Raw genomic sequence first — 26,486 nt, 5'->3', positions numbered from 1 at the left:
GCATAATCATTTAGAGGAAGGTAACTTTGAATTCTAGCTTGTCTGTGTCAAACACTTCGCAATTAAATGCTCATCAGTTGCTTATCATAGGCAAAACAGTCAGCTGGTAAGGTCTGTTGCTTTTGTGTATTCTAACACACTTCGAGCATGATGCAGAAAATCCAGGCAAGAGGTAATATATGTGATCACATGACTTGTTATCTTAAATGGTTTCATATGTGGTATTTGCTCTAGTTATTTGACACGACTCAAGTTGACCTCATTGTTTGTATCCTTGAAGGGAACAATTATGCAACTACTAAATGGTATGGAAGACAGCAATGCCATACAAGACAGAACAGAAAGTAGGAATGCAATGTCTACCAAACTGTCAAAACGTCTACCACCAGTATGGTAAGTATATTTTCTTTGTACAGTCCTATATTACAGAACAATGGAAAAGCTAACATTCATGATGGTAAATCTGGGTTAATCAAGACATCTTGTAGTTCTTACAGTCGTTTGCAATCTACAATTTTTGTGGTTTTCACTGACATCAGAACCTGGGTATTTTCAGACAAGTTCCACATTTGCCAGAATAAAAAACAAACAAAAAGATTAAAGCAGACAATGGCGGCACTAAAAATAGCATCTTTTGACAATGCTGTCAAATTATAATATACATAGATTGATGCATATGTACCTTCAGTAAAATCTTTGTACAACTTAGGGTGAATTCAGCAACATCTTAAGGAGGATGTTGAAGCAAGTACATCCTTAGTTTTATCAGTGGTTTATAAAAACCACTGATGAAATAACATAGCATTAATTAAAGCTGAACAAGACACACACTCTCTAATTTTCATCTTGGTACCGACCTCCTTCTTGCAGAAGCATTTATATTAACAAGTTAGAAAAAGAAGGATGGAAGAGCCCTGGAAAATTTTCTGGTATCTATTTAATCTAATTTTTAAGTTCTTTATTTTCGTTTTCCTGGCACCCATTTAAAGTTTTTATAAGTGAAAACATGTAATACCTTATGAACAGCAAGGTGTCCTCTGCAAACTATTTTGCTAGATTTAAAATCACCTTGAAGTCTTTACAGAGGTTTGTGCTGACCAGACAGGTTACAAGACAAAGACATTCTGTTCTTGTGAAGCCTCTGACTCCAATCTCATCCTACCAAAAGTGAGCAGCTAGCGAGTGACTGAATGGACACCACTCAGCTGAGCCAGCTGGGCAGGCCATGTGCTAATGCTTCAGAAGGGTGAGCACTTTCTGCTGATTCCATAATGAACCAACTTAACATGGGTGGCAACAAGCTGCTGGAGGTACTTTAAGACAATGTTAAACTGTGCTATAATTAAAGACTTTATTAGGCATCCTGTATTGATTCCAATGTCCTGAATAAAGCCCATACTTGAGGAACTGCATGCTGTGTTCCCTACTTCATCCTATTTCAGTATTTTCTATGCCCCATTCTACAGGTCTCTGGAGATGTTATGTGTGTTCAGGAAAGTGCTCTGGTGAAGTACTGGAGAAAGGAGATGTCAGAAAAAATAGTAAATATCTTTGGCTATCACACGAATGCCTAGTCAACAATATGAGCTGATTTGCTACCAATGTCTCTGCAACTGAAGGAGCATGAAGTCGTCAGTTCTGCCTAAGAGCAAAAATATTTTTATCATTTAATCAATATCCTGTTCTTTGCTTTATATATAGAAAACTGGTGAGCAGTCTAGAGAACAGGTCCTGTGAAGAGCAGCTGAGGGAGCTGAGGTCATTTAAGCCTGGAGGAAAGGAGGTTCAGGAGGAGCTCTAGAACTACCTGAAAGGAGGCTGTAGTGAGGTGGGTGTCAGTCTCTTCTCCCAAGGAACAAGCGATAGAAGAGGAAACAGCCCCAGGTTGTGCTGAGGAAGGTTTGGATTGGGTATTTGGAGGGATTTCTTCACTGAGAGGGTTGTTGAGCACTGGAGCTGGCTGCCCAGGGAGGTGGTTGAGTCAGCATCCTGGAGGTATTTAAAAGATGTATGGACGTGGCACTTAGGGACATGGTTTAGTGGTGGACTTGGCATTTTAAAGGTCTTCTCCAACCTAAATGCTTCTATGATTCCATAATAAGCTTTCCTTGTCCTACTAGTAGAATCGTTGATGCACATTGAGATGACAAGAGGCTAGAGAATATGACAAAGTGTTATTTTGGAGCATGGAGGCTACTGTTGCCAGCTCTGAGGGAGGCAGGCATTGGTGCCTGAGGATTTATTAAAGATTGCCCTGGGGGCTTGACAACGTGGTCTTGCCTCCAGATACTGTGTTTCTTTCAATATGGGACTAGGAAGACAGCTTTAATTAGAATGACTTTAAAGCTGACCAAAGCAAATACCAATTACTGTCAGTCAGCATGGTGATTACAGCTGCCTCAGACACATTGCAACAGAAGAGTGGTTGCTTTGTTTATGTGTTACAAGTGGATGGCAAAGGAAAGGAAACATCACCATGTAGCTCACAGCCTTGGAAGCAAGAGGAGGAGAAAAATAGTTTTGGTTACCGTGCCACACTGAGTGTTTTGTTCTGGATTTCTTGGGACTTCTCTCAAACATTTAGTGTCACAGACACAAGAAAGAAAAGTAAATGGATCAGATGGCTGATGGGAGTGCTTTTGTCCCCCGAATAGCTGGGATGGAACTGTGCTAAACTGCAGTTTTCAGGCCACAGCATACCCTTATGGCCTTCACTTCTGTTCAGCACAGTCTGGTAGTAACTGAGCTCAGTTATATCCCTCACAATTGCTCTTTCCCAGTCTGAAAGTGATACTGCACTTTGGAACCACAGTGCTTCCCACTGAGCCCGAAAGGCCACACTGGTACCCTGAGGTGTTACTGCCTGACAGTTACTATTCTGAGCCAGAAGGCAACCGTGTTCCCAGACACATGCTGTCAAACTTTTCCACTTATACAGCATTCAGCCTTTTAGGGCTCTTTCTTGGTAGCAGCGATGAGGGAAGTATCTGTAATAAATGTAGCAATGATTAGCCCAGGTGTTCCCTCCTAAGTTCACTGCTGTGACATGATCCATTCCTTGTAGTTTCCAAAATCATTATCCCAAGCAGAATGTCTTGAGAAGGTATTCGTTTTCCTGCATGTGTCTAGGTCATTCTGACCCTTTCCTGTAATATTGTCAGACAACTGGCTAGCTGCCAGTGTGCTCAACGAATTTAAAATGCCATTAGGAAGATTATGGTTTGTGTTGAGTCCAGATCTCCTCCAACTCAATCTGTTGTGAAAATGCCTGGAATATTTAAATATTGCTTGTAGTGTGCAGAGGTAGAGCAGGATTTTTGTTTCTGTTGACTCCTATCTAAAAAACTCCTCCAGTCTCTACGTTATTTTCATCCATGTCTAACACGGAAGATTTTTGAAAGAGCATTTAGCTGAAAAAGGGAAGCTGACATAAAAGTGTATGCCAACTTTCAAGATGCTAAATTACAATTACTTTCTTGCCTCGCTGCCACCTATGAAGAATGTGGCTACACCAACAACCTAGAAATGGAAATACTACTCTGCAATACAGCTGCGCTTGACTAAATACTTAAGTAACTGCAGAATTAGAAAGCTGATCCTGTATGACCGCACAGTCTGTGAGCTTGAGGGACATCTCTCTCCTTGATGTGTTAAGATAAGTTATCTCTTTTAGCATAACCTTACTGTTCCTGGGCTTGGTGAGAAATTGAGGTTTTTCTCCTATACTACTGTGTACATGACACTCATTTTGTAAAGTAGTAGGACTCACTGGGCAAGCCAATAGTTACCACTAATTGCATCAAGGCAAGAAGAGGAACCTGGGAGCCAAGTGGATGTGAAGAGGCTACAAATTCATGGATTATGTCATCTCCTCCAAGGAGCAATCCCTGGTCTCTGAGCCAAGCAGTTCTATGTTGTTCATGCCCACTCTGCTACATTGCCACGCAGAGTGGTTGCCTATGTCCGTGCTGACAGCTGGGGTGTGGTTGGGGAACTGGAACTATCTGGATTAAAAACAGCCAGCGTTCAGTCTCTAAATGAGAACATGGAAACTCCAAAACAAAAAAAGCTAGGAGGGGTCAAAAACCTGAAGAGTAGAGTCTGGGAGCAGATAAGCAAGGAGAATGAGACCGGCCAGGCATAACACAGATAGAGAAGGTGTGGTAGAAAGCAGTTCTCAGGGGAGAGACCCAGGAATTCATTCATTTGCAGGGGAACGCAGGGTGTTTTATACACTTCTACAGAACAGCAGCACAGGTTCCTTGTGCAGTAACAGTTATCCAGAAAAATAAATGCAAATAATAACATATACTATAAATAACAGTGCCTAATCCAGAAGATCTAAGTAGTTAGGAGATGATATATCTTGTTAAATATACCTTTTATTGATAACAAGAATTAACTAAATGTGTCTAAGAAGTTATAAAATGTATAGAATCCCAGAATATCACAATACTTAATATTAAACTTATTTAGGTGTGGACTTCTCTGTAAGTTTGTGGAATGTTCAGTTAGAGGCATAAATGTCCATCTTCATTTGATTACTAAGAACAGTATCTGTGGCCCCCGAACGGATTTCCAAAGCACATAGTTGCACAGAACTGACCTTTGAAAACTAAATCAAACCTGCAAGTGTATGCCAGTGTTTAGGTGTTACTGTTCAGCTTTGGAAAAATCTGGTTGGAAGTTTAAGAAAATGGGAAATGCATCAAGTTAGAATTTTTTTCCCATTACTCCTGTAGGAATCTGTAGTCTTTGTGAACTCATGTTTTTCTTCAGCAAATCTGCAAATACTTTTCAAGGAAACAAAAAAATGTTGTGTTAAGGTTCCAGGACTATCTGTTTCTATTGTTTTGGTTATTTTCTCCCTGTATATAATTTTTTAAAAACATTTAAATACATGGGTAAAGAGGTTAGGTTGTGCATGCAGATATGTGCTCACTTGGACAGAAAACTTTAAAATTAAAAATGACTTGAAAGGCAAAGTGGTAAGAGAGAAATAACAGTTTATAAAGAGTGTTACATATTACAACAAAGAATATTACTTATTAAAGTTATAGGCTTATGGTTTACCTTATGAATTCAACACAATTAACAAAATGGAGATCAGTTTATCTCCCACAATCTTCAATTTTTCTCCAGAAAAGTGCCTTTTCTTGCCCCATGTTTCTCTTTTGGTCTTCATGTGCCATTTGATGATCCCTTGCATGTCTTTTTGGTTACTAGAAGGTGCTGAAAAGAATACAAATAGAAGGATTCCCTGGTCTCACTGCAATATCAAAGCACACTTTAGCCTTGATCAGCTATGGCAGGGAAGAGGCAATGGCTTCAGTTTATCTTGAGAACTGTAATCTCTGCTCCCCTTGTCACTGGCCACTGGAAAAAGCCCATGGCTGATACTCTTTTCTTCAGGCAGCATTGCAGTTTGTCTCACTGCATTGTGCCAAGATCCCCTAGTCAGTGCTTCTGGCAAGGAAATTGTTACTTTTGCAAGAGTGGAAATGGGAAACCCTGCATTTCTCCAAACTTCTCTGGATACCCAGGAGTCAGGAGGACTCTTCTAACACTGCCAGCTGGACCAAGAATAATGAAGTTCCAAGCTTTAAACAGTGGTCTGCTCTGGCTGTTCTTGACGTAAAAAGATACTTTTACTCCCCTCAAGTTCAGTCCTCCTACTCTTTCATTTTTTGGTTCTCTTTCTTGGACTTCTATGGATTAAAACCAGAAAACAAATAGCATCCATTCCCCCATTTCAGAGTAACACTTCTTCCTGCTTTTCTTGGCCGAGTGCTCCTTTCATACTCAGCGGGTATCCTTGGGATATCTCCCAAGACAGGCTCTGTACAATGGCCCAGCACCAAGATGCGTGGCTGTGTAGCGCCTAGCAGCACTGACATGACCTTGAGTGGCTTAATTTTATAACTGCTCTCTTAGATGGTATGTGAACTCAAACTGATCTCCAAGACTCATAACCACACCAAAATCTCCTGAAAGAAGCAGACATTTTCACTGGCCTCAGTTACCTTTTTGGAGATTCCAAGATACAGAGTCCATTTTCTTTGTTTTTCATTCATGCAATAACAGGAAATCCCAGAGAGCAGAACAAGAGATTTTATTGTTTCCCATAGCTGGTTAACACCTTGATGGCTAATTTGGTTTAGCGCACAATCAACCAAAAAAACCCCAGAGAACCACCCTCCTCATTCAGCTGTATGGTCTTATTATTAAGCAGCAAACTTGCATTGACCTCAGTAGAGCCAAGATTTCATCCCAAACGCTTTTATCAGTGCAGATGACTATCGGCCACTGCACTGGATATCTGTGATCCATATTCTCAAATTCTTTCTAGGAGTCTGAAATCACAGATGACTTGCCACGAACACCTTCTGTGTAACATTGGTGAGGAACCACAGTGTTCTAAGGTAGCTGATCTTCACTGTAACTGATTGGATTCACAATTTAGTTAATTTCTGGATCATACTAGTTATTTAGATACCTTAGCACTATTTCAAAAGCCAGCAACATGATACTTGAAATCATGTAATTCATAAGTATTAGGGGAGCATATTCTGGTAGCTCTTCCAATTTCTGACCAACAACCAAATAGTTTGGCAAACGTCCTTCAGACACAGAGAAAAACACAATTTGGATAAGAATACACTTCCATTTCTTGGCCATGTCACAATCTTCACAGGGATAAAAATGAATCCAACTTAAATGAAGTTCATCACAAGATTTCCATAACATCAGCCTGATAGTGTGGTGGGTTGACCTTGGCTGGCCACCAGGAGTCCACCAAGCCATCTTATTGCTCTCCTCCTGAGCAGGACAGAGGGTGAGAAAATAAGATGCAAATGAACTTGTGAGTCAAGATAAAGACAGTTTAATAAAGGAAAAGGCCATGTGCAGAAGCAAAGGAAAACCAAAAGATTTATTTTCTACTTCCCATCAGCAGACAATATCCAGCCACTTCCTGGGAAGCAGGGCTTCAGTATGCATGGCAGTTGTTCTGGAAGTCAAGTCTGGTCCCAACAAATGCCGCTCCCCCCCACCCCTGGCTTTCTCTTGGCTTTTATTGCTGAGCAAATGTTATATGGTATGGAATATCCCTTCGGTCAGTTTGGGTCAGCTGTCCTGGCTATGTCCCCTCCCAAGATCTTGCCCACCCACAGTCTACTGGCTTTTGGGGGTGAGGGGAGATGTTGGGGAGACAGCCTTGCTGCCGTGAGAGCACTGCTCAGCAGCAGCCAAAACACTGCTGTGTTATCAGCACCTTTCTAGCTACAAATACAAAGCACAGCACTATGAGGGCTGCTGTGGGGAAAATTAACCCCATCTTAGCCAGACCAAATACATACAGGTTTGCCAGTTCTCTGGCTTTTTAAAACTGGAGGCAACGTTCAACATACAACCAAACTTTTGGTTACCTATATTGATTTGCTGCAGACAAGCGAGTTGTCAGCATTCAGGTACCATGATAAATGTTAGTATTTTCCTTTAAAGTTTGGTATTCCCCCTCTCTAATATATGAAGGTGTTGCCTCACAAACATAGGTAGATTTAACTGATGGTGGTCTTCAGCTGCCTATCTTTATAATTACTCTTTGCTTCCCACTACAGGGAAATGGAATAATCCGTCCAGACATTTCTGAACTGGTCACCTGTAAAATCAGGACTGATTCTGCTTATGTTATAGAATGTGGTGATTTGGGAGCATTTTTGCATGTATTTCAACTGTCTCTGCAGCAGATCTTTGGAAGAAGCAAGGCATAAGTGCTGGGAAGGCCTCCACTTCCAAACTGTGTCCTGCTGTGCTGAGCCCCACTGTGCCACAGTTGGGTGTTATCAGCTGTCTGCATTTCTATATAAGAAATAAACAGTGTACTGTTTATGAATCTCAATAGAGGACTTAATTCCTCCAAAGACTTGGGAATATGAATAATACCTCTCTTTGGTAGACCAATGGTGACAGTTATCTTAGAGTACTGACAACATACATTGGCATTGGCATTTAAAAAGCAGTGGAAAAATGTTGAATTTAGGCTATTCAATTGCTAATGCAAAGGGAAATACATTACTGGATCATTCTCATCTAAAATAGAAGAGATATACAACTGGACTATTGCAGTTCAGCTTACACCAGTATCTGAAAGTAAACACAAACTAGGTCAAAATTGTTTTAAGCTTTTTATAAAGGTTTGCAACATTTTAACCGCATAACCTCATGGTATCCATCTATAATTAAAGTTTTATAATTAGACTAAATCTAGTTTTTACATTTCATTAAGCCTTATTTAGTGATGGAAACCACCTGACACAAGTAGGACTGGATCATCTCTTTGGAATCTCCCTAAACAAAGTAGTAGCATGGAGTTTCTTGTGTTCCTATATGAAGAAAACTGCTCCCGTCTTGCATCAGATTAAACTGAAGTGTCTTTAGTGCAATGACCTCAGCAAATGACTGGGGAAAGTGAACCAAACCTCCTTTGTAGTTCTGCAGAGCCTGATTTACCTCTCACCTGTGGGATTAAGCTCAACAGAGAAATAAAGGGGACACTTTATGCTCACTTGTATCTCCATGTAGAGCCATGATAGTAGACCTTAAAGGACAGCTAATTAATTGACAAAAAACCATCAAGACATCAAAGAAATGGTCAGTTCTTAACAGTTTTTGCATGATTAATATGACAGGTTGGGAATTAGAACACACATCTCCCACTGACCCATCCTCAAGTCCTAAACAGGAGAATTAGCTTAGTGTTCATTTACATAATAAATGAGGTTCTGGATCTCTCTTCAACTAAAATTTAGAATCAAATAGCTTATTTGGAAATATGAAGAGAACTGGGGGTTTGATTGATCAATCCCACATGCATATTGGAAAGTACATAATGTACTGCAAAGTTATAAAATACCTACTGATTTCAATTTGTTTTAAGATTAGACGATATGTGTGCTTGATTAACATTCCAGCTTAATAAAAGACCAGTAAGTTCTCTGCAAGTTATGTAAGAATAATTTTAAGGTATTTCATGAAAGAAATTATTTTCCATTAAAGAAACTGGGACAATTCTAAATGCCTTCATAGCCAGCTAAATTATTTTATCAGAGGAACCACAAAACTTCTCTCTAATGTTCAGGAATTCATAATATTTCTTCAGTAAAGCATGTCATTTCCAATAATTCTGTATTAATTAAATGTACTATTAATTTTCATAATAAGGAAGTACATACTTGGAACTAAATTGCAATTATATTGTGGTTTTTAGCATTTTGTTGAAGGTGGACTATTTTATAAGCTTTAACTGTTCAGGAGGTTAATTTAGCTTATTTTTTCCATCACGTATAAATGTATCTTAATTTTTTTCTGTTCAAATGTTGAAGTTCTGGGAATTAATCTTCCACGATCACACCTGAAGAAGGCTTACTCACATTTGCAGACAGAGACAATAAAATTGACTGTAGCAATTCCCAGTGTCACTTCACACGGTCTGGCCCAACCCAGCCATGCGGCTTATGGCTTCAGTAGGAGGAACGGCTGAACTAAATGCATGTCCACTCCTTCAGCATTCTCAAATTGAAGACTGATCCTTTCAAAGATAACCAGAAGCAGCTCTCACTAATACACCCATCTGTAGCTGAAGTAGAGAACACTACCTCCGTTAAGCACTTTCTGCTCTATGAACTGTAAACTTCAAGAGAGAGAACGCATGTGAAAAGGCCATCTCTTGAGTTTTTACAAGCAACCTGGGGGAATTCTGACAACTGAGGTACACATATAAGTTACTATCACTGTGACAGCAGATAAGCATCAGTAGCTTGATTTATAGTCCTGTCTTCTGCCTCTAGACCTCTCTTGGTTCCCCCACATCTCCGAATTCCTGTCAGCATCAACTTAGAAACGCATCCCTCTAAGTGATGTTACATTCTGAGCGATTCTTGCTGCTCTCCTGGCAGCCTTGTCACCCTCTGCAGCTGGTTCCCTTTCTCTCTGCTCCAGAACCACGATCCAGGTCAACCCTTTTATTGCTGAATGGAGCTTGCAAAGTCCCTACATCACACTGTGACAATTAAATCCACTTAGGACCACAAGTCAGATACATCTCACAACGTGGAACTCCAGTATTGCCTTATGCATCAGACACATCCCTGCTAAACTGCAAGAGCAAGAGATTTAATTGATTCAAATGTAATTTGGAATTCTCTTTCTAATCTAATATTCAAAAGGTCATATTAAAAAAAAATACAAAGATATGACTGGTGTTACATAATGGTATAAGTTTGCTTCCTTCCCCTGAATAACCTTTTCATTTCATTGGAATTAGTTGCATAAAGCAAGCTGGATTTAGCTCAAGTTGCCCTTTCTGTGGATTTTTAGCTTTAGATTAGATATCTTGTGATTTTTTCCAGTGGGTCTGAATATTAAAGATGACAAGTAAGAGCCATTGAAGATACTTCAACAAGATCAATGAGATGGCCGGTGAATGTTCTGATCAGGAAGAACTTATCATGAGGTGAGGTAGGCTGAGGAATTATTTCCCAGAGGACTGAGTAGAGCTCTGTTCCTGGGATTTCTACAAGTAATCTCAATGCAGGAGCATGAGAATGAATGGGTCTCAGAAGTCAAGGGAACACATGACACATTTTTTGGAGCAAAGTTCTAGCATATTCTGTCGTTTCTATCAAATGCTATTTCTCTTTTAGTTTCCAGTTAATTAATTTTATTTAAAGGTAAATAATGTTCCATGTTTCTTTGTTTGTTTTGCCATAGTTCTGTAATTGATCTGTTTGCTAAAATGGTGCTGCATTCAGGTATCATTGAGATGCAGACTGCATTGCTTCAAACAGAAGGGGTACTACTCACCATTTCATGATGAGGTTTGCATTATGAAGAAAATTAATTTTGGGGGGATAAGATGACCCAAGAGGCCTATTCTATTTTTATTTTTCATTAACTGTTTCTTTTTTTTTTTTTTTTTTAATATGTTCTCTTGTACAAAGAGATACTTAGGTGGATTTGGACCTACATTTAGTGTTTGTGGACCTTACTCCCTTTACTTTCTCTGGTGAGATTAATGTTCTGCTGTGATTCACGGAGCTATATGGGTATGAAAGCCGTTTGAGAGAGCTGCCTCACAGGAGCTGAAAGAAGGAAAATGCCCAAAACTCATCAAAACCCTATGAGTTAAAGTTCAGCCTTTGGTCCTGCTGTTTTTGTTCATCTTTTATTCCTTGACAAGGGAATTTGTGACCCCTTGGTGAATGGGAAGCAGAAGGATTCAGATATGACCTCTACCTCGCAAACTGATAATCACTGGAATTTGGGAAGATATGCAGAGAAAGGGTGACTCAATACATGCCTTGTTCTTACACACTTTATGTAAGCACCTGTTAGGTTTTAGTCACTGTGATGTATAACTATAAATATATATATATAAAATAAAATTGTTCAATGCTTATGTTACCAGCTCACTAGTTTTTTATAAGAAAATGCTTTGATATTAATCTAGTAATGTAAGTAATCTAGAAATCGAACAGTAAACAATGTAAAATTCACAATCATTTTAACTTAATTCACTGGAGGTTAGAAACCAATGTGAAACCCTTAGACAGGACCTTCCCTAAGCAATTTTTCAGGGCAAAGGAAGAAAAAAAGAAGCAGTGTAGAGAACAGTTCAAATCTTGCAGATGTATCACATGGATCCACATAGACCTTGGGGATGTATTTTTGTGTGGAGTCCTTGTACCCGTACAGCACAGGACCCTACGACTTGATTTGAGGAAGCCTGCATCTGAGGCATGTGATTTTCTCAGCAAATAACAATTGATCTGCTATTTTTGAAAGAGATTTTCCCTATAATGAGGATGCTACAGGAGAATCTCAGCACTGGGCCTGCTGGTGTTTCTACAGGGCTGGTGGAGACTGCATTGCTCTCCCACAGAACTGGAGTAATTAGTAGAAGGGATCACTGCTTCTGTTGGGCGAAAGAGTCACCAGGTATCTAAAAGTCCTCTGTTCTACCCGCTCTGAGACCCTCTTTTTCTTTCACAATTCCCTCCAAATCATTATTTTTCTCTTCCAAGGACTGAATCATGGCGCCTTGCCTGTGTCCTTGTTAAGATCTCGGCTAGAAAAATGCTTTTGCTTAAGAAAATAACACCATGGGAAAGGCCATGGCAACAGAAACACTTGTTTTGCCAGAACACATTTATGCTGGAAGGGTGGGTAGTTCAGATGGCCATGAACACTTAATAAAGCTCATTTTTCTAGTAATTCCCCAAGGCACTTCCTTCAAAAAAACTATTATAGAGACAGGCATTTCAGTGGAAACTGCCAGACTTAAAACCTTAAAACAAATATAATTATCTCCTTTCCATATTTTTTTCTGTCACCTTAGCAATCTAGGGAAGGCAATTTCTAGTCTAAATAAATTGGATCGTATTATGCCTTTTCAACTCTTCAATCTTTTCTAAGTTTTAGTTTTGCATCCAAAATCCTAATAACAGCCTGCAACACATTTACATTCCTGCATTCTTGCCTCTGTTTTGTTGGGTACACAGTATTCCTTCTTTTTTTTTTTTTCCTTTTTTTTTCTTTTTTCCCCCCCCCCTCCTCTCTCCCTTTGGTAATATAATCATTCTGCATTTTTCCAGATTTGGACAAACGGAAATGTTTTCAGCCTCCAGTTAGTGTTTAAACAACAACAAAAAAAGCTCCTCTGGCCTTCAGCATGAGTTTAAAACATTAAACTGAATGCAGAAAGAAGCAACATGAACTCTAGGATGAGGAAGTCAAAGCTGTCTAAGAAATCTCAACAGATTCAGAGACTTTCAGGCCAGGATGAACCAATACGTCTTCTAGTCTGACTCCCATTCATTACTATATTGAGACCCACAACTCCATTTAACTGAAGTATTGCTTCCAGAAAAGTACACTGCTATGTAGTGAGAACATCAAAAGTAGAAAATCAACAGCGTCCCCAACACTGATTAATCATACACACTGTTAAAAAGCATACATAAATTCTCTTTTGAATTTGCTGGCTTTACCTTACTGCCCTTGGTTCTCATTTTCCCTTTTTTCTATAATATTATAAAAAGCCATTATGTCCCTGACAACTTCACACAGAGAAATTATTTGTGAACTCTACTTAGCCTTGCTCCATAGATCAGTTCAAACTGCACCAATATATGATCCCCCAACTGCTGTGCTGTATTTCATTCCACTTGTAGCACTAAGCTTTTCTTAGTAGGCTACAGCGTTACCTCTTCCATCAGCCGCCACTGTAGGTACATTCCCTGGCCACAGGCTCTCTCTTCCCCCTTCACAGAAATATACCCAGTAACTGTTTGTCTCCAGATTTCACCCCAAGGCACTCTCTGTAAAATTATAGTTGGAATTACATTTTATACCCCAGGAAGTACCTAAGGTGGAAGGTATACACACTATTACATACATTGCATGTATTTTCAAAACATTACTGCTCTTCATTTGGATAACACAAGAAATACAATGTGTAAAGATTATAATTTTCTTGACAAATCCTGAGTCGCTTGTTACAAGTAGATACCATATTGCCCAAAGTTATCTAGAATCCTGCTCTAAAAACCTCCAGCCATAGTCTCTGCTGTCCAGCTCACTTCCTCAGGTCTCACTTCTTGCAGCTAACTTGGACCTCCCACCCCATGTTTTCAGTTCCATCTATATAAAATCCTTCCATTTCTTTATTTAGTACTTTTATGTGCTTGAGCCTTTCCCACTTTATATACCCATTTATAGCACCTGGCTTCTTTGCAGTTTTTTTTGTTGAAGTTTCATTCCCCTGCAGAAACACTTGGAGTAAAAGGTTCATCTAACCTCCTTGACTAATTAATTGGTGAAACTGTGAAATTTAAAACAAGGGACTCCCTTTTACTCCTAATCTCAGACAGATAGGCTTTCTTGGCAAATGTGGATAAATTCATACACAGGCATTAAAAACACATCTAAACATTAAAAAGAGGCTGTTTCCATTTCAGGCAAAAGTTTCCACTACATAGATAACATTTCTTCAATTATCACAATTATGATTTTTGATCAAGGTAACCTTTTATCAGCTCCTGAATTACGAAAATAAAAGAACCAACACCTGTAAAATCACTTTAGCTCCTGATTCTGCAAGGATGTGCAAAACCCATCCACAAATTGTGTGTGAAGGTGACAGACTAGGAGCACACCATCTCAGACCAAATGTCAGGGCAGGTGTAATGGAGGTGGCTCTGCTTCCCTATCCTGTCCTTACTGGCTCTTGTTGCACAGCATGGGTCCTTGTCATTTTGCCTGCTAAACAGCTCATGCCATACCTGTGGAAACAACATACTTTTCCCTCAATCTATCACAGTACCTGTCTGCTAAAAAGATGGAAGCATCTGCCACAGGGAAGGAAGGAAACAGCAAGTTGCTTTGTACTGTTCAAAACAGATAGAAGACCCAGTTATTTTAAAAGATGCTCAGACTGAAATGTCACAGAGTTGGGCTTTCACATATTGTGAGTAAATGAAGCAAGTAATGAAAAGTCTGGCAAAACAAACATCGACATGCATGGAGAAAATATTGTCTTGGCATTGGGACCTATGTGAGGGATGTGCAAAGTCATTCTGCAGAGAAGGCCAAATTCCATTTTTAATGACTGCTGGTCTGAATTTAGGACTATAATTTAGGACACTTACTCTACAGTAAGATGCGCCCTGACATCAGTGGGGTACTGGCATTAAGATCAAGGGCATAAACTATCCTTTTGTACTGTGGTTGCTAATTCAGACTTACTACCACGATTGTTTCTCACTTGAGGAAACATTCCCATCTTGACTTTCACTGTGATTTCTGCACTTTGTTTCTCTTCTTTAGTTTTCCTTTTGCTGCTATTCATTCCCTTTCAGTCCCCATTTCTGTCTTTTACTTCCCTTCCCCCAGAGTCTTCCTCCCTGTAATAATTCCTCTTTCTTATAATGCTTAATTTTAATTGCCTCCAATTAAAAAGTTTTCCTAAGCATTCCAAGTCATGCCATTAGATTTTAGAGTTAACTGTTCAAAGCCAACTAATGTAATTCAGAATATTATTTCAAGTTGCCTATTTGTAGAGTCCTGAAGAAAATGCTACAAAAGTTTACAATGAGTTCATGTTTAGAATATTGTAATGGATTTCTTTCTCTCCAGAGAAAGTGATGGGTGTAACCACCGTAGCATAAGCTGTTCCACAACAGTTGCTCTTAAGTAACTAGTTGAAGCTTTTAGAATAGCTCAGAAATAGCTTATGCCATGAGAGCTGTATCAGTGAATTTCCTGTGACAAAATCAGTAAATTTTGTGTAGACAAAAGCTTTTGTAAACAGGACAGCTGGGCACATGATCTACTTAAATGTAAACTTAAATACTGGAGAAACTGGATATATCACAGGTTTGTGCAGTACCTCAGCTGGGGAAAATGGAAACACTCCACAGACTCATATAGGTCTTTTCTTGTTCCTGTTTTCTGTGAACCACATTGTTGGCTCTTCTCTGTCCCTAATTGTTGTATTATGATCTTTCTGGCTTCCAGCTCTTTGTTCTAATGATTAAACAAGACTAATATTTTTTTTGAGGTCATAGTGATAATATGATAGTCCTTTTGAAGGCGTTCAGTAAACAGAATACAGCAGTAATGCACTGGGGGTTTTATTTATTTGTTTTTATTTATTCACTTTTATTTATTCTTATCAGAACCTTAATTTTTACTTTTGGCAATATTATCACTGAAGAAACTCAAACTCTTTTTAAAAACTTTAAATATATAGTGGGCAGAAGAACAACCAATAATAAGAAAAAATAAGTTTATAAAGCACAAGACTCGTTCAGTTTCCTTTCTTGAGCACACTGGGCAATTACTAAGAGGAGTACAGCTAAGTGATTCCTTTAAAGGACAGCATTCTTACTAGATCGGCCCTGCTGTCTAAGATGGCCATCCAGAAGTAGCTTCCAAAATAACTAATATAACTCTGCCTCACTGTGAAATTCCTGGTAAGCAGTTGATTTTTAGTAGTTACTGTTGGCCATGTGGGATTCAACTCTTGAGAGTGATTGACTCCAGCATTCTTAGGCACCTATATGGAGATCGAAAGAAATGATTTTCTTGACGTTGCTTGCTTCTTCTCATGGAACATAAAGAATCTTAGAACAACAGCTTAGATTTAGAAAACTATATTTCAAACATCTAAAGTTAGGTCAGATAAGTTCCCATGTCCAAAGCCTGTCCTACCTTTGAATTACACATATGCTATATTGCTAAACGAACATCAGGATTTAAATGAATCACTGCATGCTGCCTAAAAACCCCATACCATTAGACTTGGACAGAAAAAAAAAAAAAAGAAAAAAAAAAGAAAGGAGAATGATTTTGGCACAATGACTTCCAGGGACCTGGGAAGACGGTGTTTGTCTTAGAAACATCAGTGGCTCTTCCTGGTATGACTCCTTTTATCCTCTGTCCTACATCTCTTGTGGCAGAGAAGCTGTTAGGTTGGCTCAGTCATGGTCTCAGCTCTGCTTTGACGCTGTTTTTTTCTCCACAGGGCAGTAAAATTCTGTTTTGCCTATTTGTTGAGTTGCCATTATCTGCACTCACCTTCTTAGGTTACAGTAGGAGAACAAAGCCAGCCCAACTATTTAGACAATAACTACAAAAACCATGTTTCTTTTTTTCTAGAAGTTATCCATAGAGGCAGAAAATTACAATGTTAATATATAATATGGGAAATTACTGTGGATGAAAAATGTTGAGCAATTATATCTGAGAATATAAACCATGAGAAATGATGAGGAAAAAATCAGTGTAAATTGTGTGCATGTCAGTTGTGTGCATGCATGCATGCATGCATGCATAGTGATTACCAGGAAGGGAGATGACAGCCATTGAAGCTCCAGAGCACTGCACTGAGTCTGATATGCCAGACTGTCAAAAAGACAGTTCACAGAGAGAAGGCCACACTACAGAAAACTGATTAAGTATACTCCCTGAAGCAGCAGACAATGAAGCAGAACAGGTATTTGAAGGGTTTAAATGCCAAGAAGAAATGCAAATGTATAGCTAAATATGATAATATGAAAGTGGCTATGGCTAAATATCAGAAAACTTTTTGGCTAGCCTTGGGTGTCTCTAGCGAAGTAATAGAAATCTCCACTTATAATTTTAACAGCGTTCAATCTAGCACCAATAACTGTACAGTCTGTAAGAAAAAAGAACTGTCAGAGATTAATATGAAAGACTCTGAGCTGTCTTCTGTCTTTGATAGTTGAGATCGTATTAGATCTTGCACTTGCACGTAGGAGTCCAAAACACACGAACCTGTACATTTTTATTTAAACACTAGGTGGCTCTGTTGGCTCTTTTAAGTACAGCATTGCTCAAGCCTGCGTGAGTGTTGAACACCAGGTGGGATTCAAAGAGAGATGCTCCATTAACAATCATTACGGACTACGTAACTTTTTCTAGAAGAGCCTCTGTTGTGAATGATCACAAGGAAACATAGATATTATTAAAAAAAAAAAAAAAAAAGAAGAAAGAATTGCCTTCAGCCTTCGACCAACTTGGAACAGATAGCCAACGCAAGGAGCAAAAAGGCATTGGCTTTCAATTTCTCCCGTGTTTTACTGAATTTTCAGTTAATTGTGCCCATGGGATGCCTGTGCATCCTAAGAATAGGACAATGAAGGCTATGGATTCTGCCCCCCCCCATGCATGAATAAAGTTGACAAAAGTGATTTTAAGCTGTTGGTATACTCTTCCAATTCTTGAACCACTTTGCACCAGGTTGTGTCCTACTGGCACAAGAAAAATTCTGTCCTTTCTGTCCTGAGCTTGTTACAAGTAACTCAAGGCACCGCTAAGGCAGCTATGGATACCTAAGTCATGTAAGCACCCCTTCCTTCCCACAACGCTGCAAAATGCTAAAAAATCATCCTAAAGGATTCTTCTTGGATTCCATTCTTCCAAAGTGATCATCCCAGAGCTGGCTGGGCTGACTGGCAGTCAGATAGCTTCTTTTCAGAACAAGGGACCCAAACCAGTGTTAATTTGGGGGAAAACTGCACATTATCAATCAGCAAAATTAATGACTGATTTCATTTGGGACTGTGACAATGTTTTGTACGTTTTTCAGAGGTGTTGCAGATCTACAATCCTTTCTTCTCTACTTTTCAGCCACAATTAGCATACTTCTTCACGTCAGGAAATAAATGGGTGCGGTTTTTTGTTAGCAACCTTGCAACCATCACCCTGGAGATGGCCATAACAGTTAAGCTTTTAAAACTTTTTTCTCCTCCCCTGGTGCATGATTTTCACTTGTAGAATTAATCACTAGAGTAGGCCTTGCAGAGTATTTTGGCAATCAACAACAGCTATAGTTTGTATGAACAGATTCAGTACATTATGAACTGTTAAACCGTATCTGGAAGAGCAAAGAGAATGTCCGTAAAGTTTACTCCTGCTTTTTTACCAAATACCCGGTTTCAGTACCAGCTAACTGAATGAATGTTTGCGAACAGCAAATTTACCTTTCTCCATTGTTTTGGAGTAGCAAATACATAAGTTTCAAATCTATATTGCATTTATATGAAATAAAAACACAATCTGAATTTTGAAGACTAAATCAAATTAAGAAAAAACAAAGCTGAAGAAATACCAATGCAATGCCCTCTTTTTCAATTATCTGCTAATTGAAGCTCTAGATTCCTCTAATATTTCTGTTTTGTAAAAAAAAGCTTGTCAAAATTCAGAAACTAATTATTAGGGAAGCCAGGCAATGAGTTTAACAGCTCTTTTTTTCTTCCACTTTTGTCTGTATCTGAGAAGACTGGCTGTTTTCCTGCTGTCTGCTTATGCTCACTGGATCGTACAGGAGATGACAGGTATAAGCCATTCAAACAGCTGACTAATCTAGCAGATCACCTTTCATTTCATCCTTTCTTTCATCTGCTCCAGTCTCTGTTGGCTGCCTGAGTCTCAAAGAGATTTGCCCATATTTGAGCTACTCCCTGTGGAAATGACTTCTTTTCCACCGCATGATTTAGCAAAGAGTTTATTACATACAGTGATCCTCCCCACAGATCCTTTGTGTTTCCACGGTAGCACAATATGCCCGAGCACAGCAACCTATGGCACATTCCTTTGGTTCATTAGTACATTGCTGTGAACTCTCTAAAGCATCAGTCAGAAGGTGTCTTTGCAGTATACTTGGGGCGGACATGAGCTTACACTAGATGTAGTCTTAACCAGCAAAAGCTAAGGGCTCAAAAAGCTATGCTATATCTGGTCATACAATTTTTGGATCAGAGCTGGCTCACATCCCCCTGGCTCACAGTGCACGGTAAAGCTGTAGAACAAGCTCACTACCATAAGATGTTGGGGACACTAAAATAGACACAGTTAAAAATGGAACTGGACTCATTCTTGGAAGACGTTCACTGACTGATGACAATCAGTTAGGCTAGTCCAGATTCCACCTCCAGTTCATAAAGATTATAAAGCAATACAGGGAAGGCACAACAGGAAAAGGATTGCTCTGTCTTTGACAATATCTAACTATCTACTGATGTTTCTGTTCATAATGGATTTTATACGGGCTGGCTGGGCATTAGCAACAAATGAAAAAGAAAGGTATATGAAGGTGTATGGTCCAAAACGTGTCAGTAGAGAACCAGAGCAAAACCCTAAGCAGAGCACCCCCGTACACCAATCCTTCAAGGTATCCATCACGCATGCTCCCAACTCATCAGGGGCACTAAATCAAAAAAGTGAAGATACGTAAGAGTTGCAGGATCAAAAATTAGTGTAGCAGGAATTGAGTGAGGCATCAAGCACAGAAGCCCTGACAGCATCTACTACTCTGTGAAAGTATTCCACTTGTACACCACCTGATGATGCTCTGCCTGCATATGAGAGGACAAGAGAACAGAAAGAAGCCTCATGGTCTCCGGGTTCTCTCCTAATATCTACTAGAGAGAAAGTACTGAGCTACTGGGCTCTTTTTTCTAGCCCTGATGGCACTTCAGTGACTTGGAATTCTATCTTTGCACACAGACATCAGAATCAGGTCCTTTGATTGTCACAGCAGCTGAGACAAAAAGCTCAAGATACATAGAACTTGATTTCCCTTTGCACGTATTGGATTAAGTCCACATGTGCAGTAAGTACGAGTCAGTAAAGTGTTTCTTAGACCCTCAGAAAAGGGCACAAATACGACTCAAGGATGTGTGCTTGCTTTTTTAACAGAAGGAAATTTCCCTCAGGTTAAGGAAGAGGCGGGAGTTTCAGGGAATTGCCCAAGTACCACAGCAGCAGACAGGTCGAGTCGCTGTGGGACCAGGGAGGGATCAGTCCCTAACACTGCGCACGGTGCGCTTCCCTCCTTTTAATTTATACAAATAAAGACGTCGCTGATGGGAACGGACGGTTATGTAAGGTGAAATCCGCATTCCTTGCGTAACCGCTGTTTACATAACGCCGCCGCGGCCCCCGGCGAGCTCCCGCTGCGGCCCCGCGCTGCCGCCACCGCCGCAGACCCCGGCCCGGCCCGGCCCCGGCGCCGCCCGGTGCCCCGGCGCTCCGCGGAGCGCGCTGGCGCTGCCCTAGGCACCCGCCGCCACAAAACCGAAATGCTATATTCTCCCTTTGCAATTCCACGAGCTGTAGGCTCCCACTCTCAGACGAGCTTCACGGAGTAAGGACAGGGGCTTTCTAAGGCACTTGGCATGGAAGCACAGGCCTAGCCTGCAGCGTTTCTTACTCAGGCAGGTTGGATCAAAATAATGCAACAATTCCCCTCCCAGGTGAAAGTTTTAAGTTTCTACATAAAAATTAGAACATTTGGGGTTGGATTTCTCACCAGCTGTGCCTGCACAGCACTACGCAAGCAATCTAGAGAGGGTTCATTTGGGCTGCAAACGGCCACCAGGAATCTGTGTACAAATGAACTCCCAGCTCTGGAGAAACTTGTGGTTTCACTCACACTTGGGAGAGACTTGGAAAATACACTTGTAAAACAAAGAGAAGACGAGGGATATTCTGGGGCCAGGGAAGACTGCAGTTCGGTACCACGTAGCCCTGAGTTTATTTAAGGCTATATAACATTTGTGTAAGGCTCTGTGTAAACCCTATCTTGCATTCCCCAGATTCTGGGCGGTTATGCGCTCCACCTGCATCATGCAGATATCTGTTACTTGGGACCGAAACTTCTGACTTGAGGGCCAAATAATCCAGATGCAAACACTTGTCAAACATCATCACAAAAACCTTAATGATAATCTATAAGTAATACAGACGCAGAACTGAGTATCACTTAACAGAACGATTTGCATTTCCACTACAAACATAATATGTAAACCAATTCTAAACATACAGTTTAGATTCCAGTACTCATTTTTGCAGAAATCAAATACTTCAGAATATTCTTTATTTCAGGGGCTTCCAAAATAGGCCAAAAGAGTTCCCCTTTGTGAGGTGTAATTACAGTGTTTCGGTATTTACCATACACTGGCCATGTCTGATTTATTAGACTGTTACTTGCTGAACATTTTATGTGCATTCTGAGCAAATAAAATTCCTCTTAAAACAAAGCTGAGTAAAACAGCTTTGTACATCAGAGTGGTGGTTAAAAAGTATTTAATCTGCATATCATGTAACAGATGTGAAATGTAACTTTCAGAAAATTCTTTTTATAAATCAGATTAAAAGTCTTTCAGCTCCACATACATGTTTGTCTAATACAGTCAGATCTCTCCTTCTCAAAACAGTTCCAGAATTTCAGGTAAACCATGTATAATGTCAGAGCAAAGCAGTCTTCCATCAAGGGTAAAAACCTGCGAAGTCCAAGCTAAGTAGGCTTGACATGAACTGATTATAAACTAGCAGTTTTACATGGCTGCTGTGTCAAAGCAAGGCAGTTAGTAGATGCCAGCAAAGAGTTCGCCAGCTGGCTGGAAAGAAATCTTTCCAAATATTTGAAAGACAGCTTACAATTCCAAACACACCAAAGCATCCCCATCTTGCTTGTAAACCTTTCTTGTGCAACAAAGTATTACAGTATATTCCATTTATAAACTCATGGAAAACTTCTGCTATGTTATTTCAGACTCAGAATATTAGGACTGTACAGATACTTTCCTAGTTTATTTTTAAAGCAGTGACTGAACAGTCACATCCTTTGGTAATTTCTATAGTTCCCACTTCCATTTCAGTTTTTAAACAACCAGATTTATATTTGCATACTATATGTATCTTATTTTATAATAATATACTACAGGACAATTATACTTACATGTAGCCTTTCAGAAAGAATGTCATTTGACTGAAAAAAACCCACAAAAAAACAGGGGTTCCAAACCCATTATCAGTTCTAACATCAGTGCAAATAATTTTCAAAACATTTTGTACTTTATATAAGCATAGTTGTATTTACTATGTAAATATGTACATATTCTGTATATGTAAAGAATATGTACATTTTCTGAACACCGCAACTACCCAAGATGTAGTTTATAAAAAATTGGCCTAATCAAAGTTTCTCCTCCTTCTTGCCCTTCTCACATACTCTCTGGAATAGCCTTGAGCAGTCTCCAAAACATAGAAAACTTGCTGCTTATATTTAGAGTAGGAACCAAACTTTCAAATTTACCAGTTCTAGTTTAACTCAACACTGAGAAAGACCCAATCAACTGTATCAAGAGTTGTCTAATTCAAATACTGAATTAGACTGAATACTCATATGACAAATTAATTTCTACAAGCTTTTTGAAAAGCGGTGGGTAAGAAAGATGATGCTTTTTGATTTGCTGACGTTCTAAAACAGACAGATATAATATTCTTTGTATCATTTCACTCAGTGGAATAATTTTCCGCCTTTTTGAAAGATTACAATTTTCATCTATTGTTTTGTTTAAAAAGTTGAGTAATTCTTCTTTTCTAGTAGAGAGTATTTGATAATGTGATTCAATTACGTTTCACATTTGGCACAAAACTCCCCTCCAGCTTTTGGGTATTACTTTATTTAACTGTGTTTTTTTGCTGTTGGAATATCAGTTACTCTTCAGTAAGTAAATGCATGTGTGCCAAGCATATCATTAACTGAACCGACTGAAGATCAGAAAGGCGAGTACTAGGTCTAATATTGCTTGGATGCCACTAATGGGTATGTTATAGATTGAAATATTTAATTTGATCCATTAGTTTTGTTGTTACCAATATCACAGTCAGTAATATGAATCTATTCTAAAAAATTAATTCAAAATCCATTAGCTTTTAAGGTACTATTCAAATGAAAGCAGTATGTTGTAACAATTGGAATAATTTCAAGTGAGGGTGAGAGACCTAATTTTGATGAATATGCATTGCAGGTTTAATCATCTCCCAGAGAAGATCTGTCCGTTTCTAAAAATAAGTATTGATAATACAGACGTGTATTTAGGGTTTTATTTTATTCCATTCCTCAGTAGATGTTGACATGCAAGCAAATCTTTAAAGCTTTCATTATTAAAAGTTTTGTAAAATCCTTTTGTTAAAATCATCTGACTGTGAAAGCGCAGTCCAAATACCATGTACATTGGAATAATCATGAGTCTACTACTGTCACCAAAAGAATAATCTCTAAAGTAGGGCTTAAAGCAAGTTGAAGACATAACAGAAATACAGAGTTTAAAAAATAATACAAAAAAATGTACTTAGTTGTAACTTTGTGGTAAAAGGAAGGGGAAAAAATTTTCTGGTATAATAAGCATAAAGAGATAAAAAGAAATACATTTTTACACAGTGTAAAGTTTACCTCAGAGAACTACTGCTTGCTATACAAAAGAAGTGAACCAAAACCCAGATGGCTTCAGGAAGTACTGACATTTTACAATAGGAATAAGAACATTTGAAATAACTCTGCAGAAACTTGCACTACTCTCAATTTGTTGTAAAAATTTATAATCTACTCACAAACTGGGCTGGCAGAAAGACTCCTTCATGGGCCAGATGGCAAGCATTTAAGAAGGTGTTGACTGACATCACTGGGGTGTTCTAAGTCTGGATAAAAAGTTTAATGCTTTATGTTTGGCAGGTGCTAATGGAAGCATACAACAACATCTACTGTTGAAAATATGCTATTTCATCGTTGTCAGCTTAGTGTTACTTCCATTTCCCAAAGACAAATGAGAATTGTTCATTATGAGAGCAGAGATGGGCCACAAAACTGGACACGCTAGTCAAAAGTATGTTCTGAACAGTTTGTAAAATAACTGATCATCATAATTGCCTCTGCAAAAGGTGAGAGAACTTTAAGTATTTTCTTGTTAATTTGTTACCATTACCCTATTCTTACAATCCATCCTGACATTATTACAGATCTTGCAATAGTGTATTCTTAATGCTTCAATTACTAGGGATGCATTTACTAAGTTATGATCTCAGTTTGCCTTTAAAGGTTTCCAACTTGTCACAAAAGGAAAGCACATTTAAACAGTCATGGTCACCTAGAACAAGTATCCTACATCCTCATGGATTTGCACTTCAGTGCTCATAGAAGCTTTTTCTTTGATAAGGCATTTTTAAGGTCTCCCTTTTGTGTGAATTCTCTGGCCTTCATAAAATGTGAACTCACACTACAGTGTTTTCTGCACTTGGGGCATACAGACCTGCCCGTTTCCATGCAAGAAAACCATACTGTTATTTTTTCATTGCAGTTGGTAGAACGCCAGCAATAGCACAAGGGGAAACTCTTCCAGGCTCTTGCCAGTTAGAAAACAGATTAAATTAAGTGTGGAGGCAAGACCCATTTGCCAAGCTGGAAATTCCAAGAGGAATTCAAGAAGCCATGGGATACCCAAGTCCAGCAGGCAGGGCACAATTATGATTAGAGGGCCCTAAGGAGCCCAAACTGCCCGACAAACTGTAATGGGAAGCAGACAAGTTTGGGCAAGTTAAGGCAGGTGGTTGAGAGAAGGACACGGGGAACAAGGGAAATGAAGCAGGACTAACAGATAAGCAATCAGCGGGCGTACTGAATGGTCAGTAGCAACAGGTGTCCTTTACTCATTTATCATGTGAGCAGGGCAACCATGAGTCAGACTTACAGTATGTAGTTTCCTGGGTGGCAGATGGCTTGTCTGGGTGTAGCAGCAGCAGCAGCTGATGAAGACATTCAGAGTTACTGAGAAAGAAACATGCACACACAGCATAAGCCTTTTTTCCCAGCTAAGAAACAAGGTCTATTTTTTTTTTTTAGTATTGTTATTTTAAAATCAGTTGGGTTTTTATGATTTTGAATGGCTGACTCATTTTCAAATGCTTTGGATTGGTACATCTCATACAACAGCTGCAGCCATAATTCTCAGCTTTTTTACAAGCTGATGTAATTTTAAAGGCTATAGTGTTGACACTAGTGTAAGAGTCAAAATACCAGATCTTCCTTGCAATTTAGACTTGGCAAACTTTGGCAACAATTCTTTGTGACTCAAACATTGTATAGTCACTTTCTTTTCACTTCCATTTCTTCACCAGTAAAGGAACTTTTGAAGCCACCACCCCCCCCCCGAGGTTTGTGAAGGGAGCAGTTTGCCAGGTTGGGAGGACATAGTGGGAACAACACACCTGTCAAACAACTACCTGGTCCCTCACATGTTTTGGGAGATTTACCTTTACCCTGCTCCTCTTTACACAAAGGACCTTGCTCCTCAGTTGCTACATTCCCAGGGCTTCCCTGCATTGTAAAGACACCTTTATATTCAAATGCTTTTAGATTAGACCGTACTGTAACCTAAATTTACCATAAACATTCCTAAACCTTTCATTTTCAGGGCCCAGAATCTCTAAAAATAAGCTCAAGTTATTTTATATATTAAGATCCTCATTCCTGCCAAGTCATGCTTGTTTTGACCTTCAGTTATTTGTCTTGGGCTTTTTACCTGGAAAGTTTAATTTATTATTTATTTTTTAATACATACGAGCACCTGAACCGTATTACCATAATGACGGACGGACATTGTCGGAAACACTTCTGGTAGGGACACCTCGCCAGCAGACTTACTTATCGAGTGCCACCTGTGCCTCACGACGTCCTGGTCTCCAGCCAAAAGTTTCTACGTTAAAGCGCTTTTCTGAGGAGAAGTTTTAAAACCAGCGCTTGCGAAGGCGGCCCCGGCGCTGAGGCGAGCCCGGGCGGGCTGAGGGGCCGGGGCCGGGCCGGGCCGGGCCGGGCCGGGGCGTGCCGCCCCCGGTCGCTCCCTCCCACGCCGGCGGGAGGCGTGTGACAGCGCGACTTGTGTCTTGGAGCCTCCGAAGGGGAAAGGGCCGCCCTCGGAGCCTCCCGCTCCCTCTGAGGCCGCGGCCCCGCCACTCCCGCCCGCCACAGGTGCAGCCGCCGGGGGAGCGGCGCCGGACGGTGCCGGACACGGCTGCCCGCCCCCGGGGGAGGCCGCCCGCGCAGGGCTCCCCTCACGCAG

At 39.8% G+C, this 26,486-nt stretch overlaps 1 protein-coding gene and 1 long non-coding RNA gene across 3 annotated transcripts in view; one reads left to right on the top strand and one right to left on the bottom strand.

Annotated features, from left to right (window-relative positions):
• Nucleotides 1-1,092: 1,092 nt before the first annotated feature.
• On the bottom strand, nucleotides 1,093-26,266 carry LOC130156302 (uncharacterized). 2 transcript variants are annotated; one of them, XR_008824373.1, is made up of 4 exons: nucleotides 26,072-26,266; nucleotides 25,119-25,195; nucleotides 23,986-24,072; nucleotides 1,093-6,819 (listed from the first exon to the last, which is right to left on the bottom strand). It is a non-coding gene; the product is annotated as an uncharacterized LOC130156302 (long non-coding RNA). The 2 variants fall into 2 exon arrangements; XR_008824374.1 differs by lacking the exon at nucleotides 23,986-24,072 and having other exon boundaries at nucleotides 26,072-26,265.
• Nucleotides 26,246-26,486, top strand: part of AMPD3 (adenosine monophosphate deaminase 3) — a 36,324-nt gene continuing 36,083 nt past the window's right edge. The window contains exon 1 of the mRNA XM_056354677.1: nucleotides 26,246-26,486. The gene's annotated coding sequence lies outside the window, so the exon portion shown is untranslated.

This window comes from Falco biarmicus, chromosome 10, assembly GCF_023638135.1.
Source record: "Falco biarmicus isolate bFalBia1 chromosome 10, bFalBia1.pri, whole genome shotgun sequence".
NCBI lineage: Eukaryota > Metazoa > Chordata > Aves > Falconiformes > Falconidae > Falco > Falco biarmicus.
This window is presented reverse-complemented; position numbering and strand designations above follow the sequence as displayed.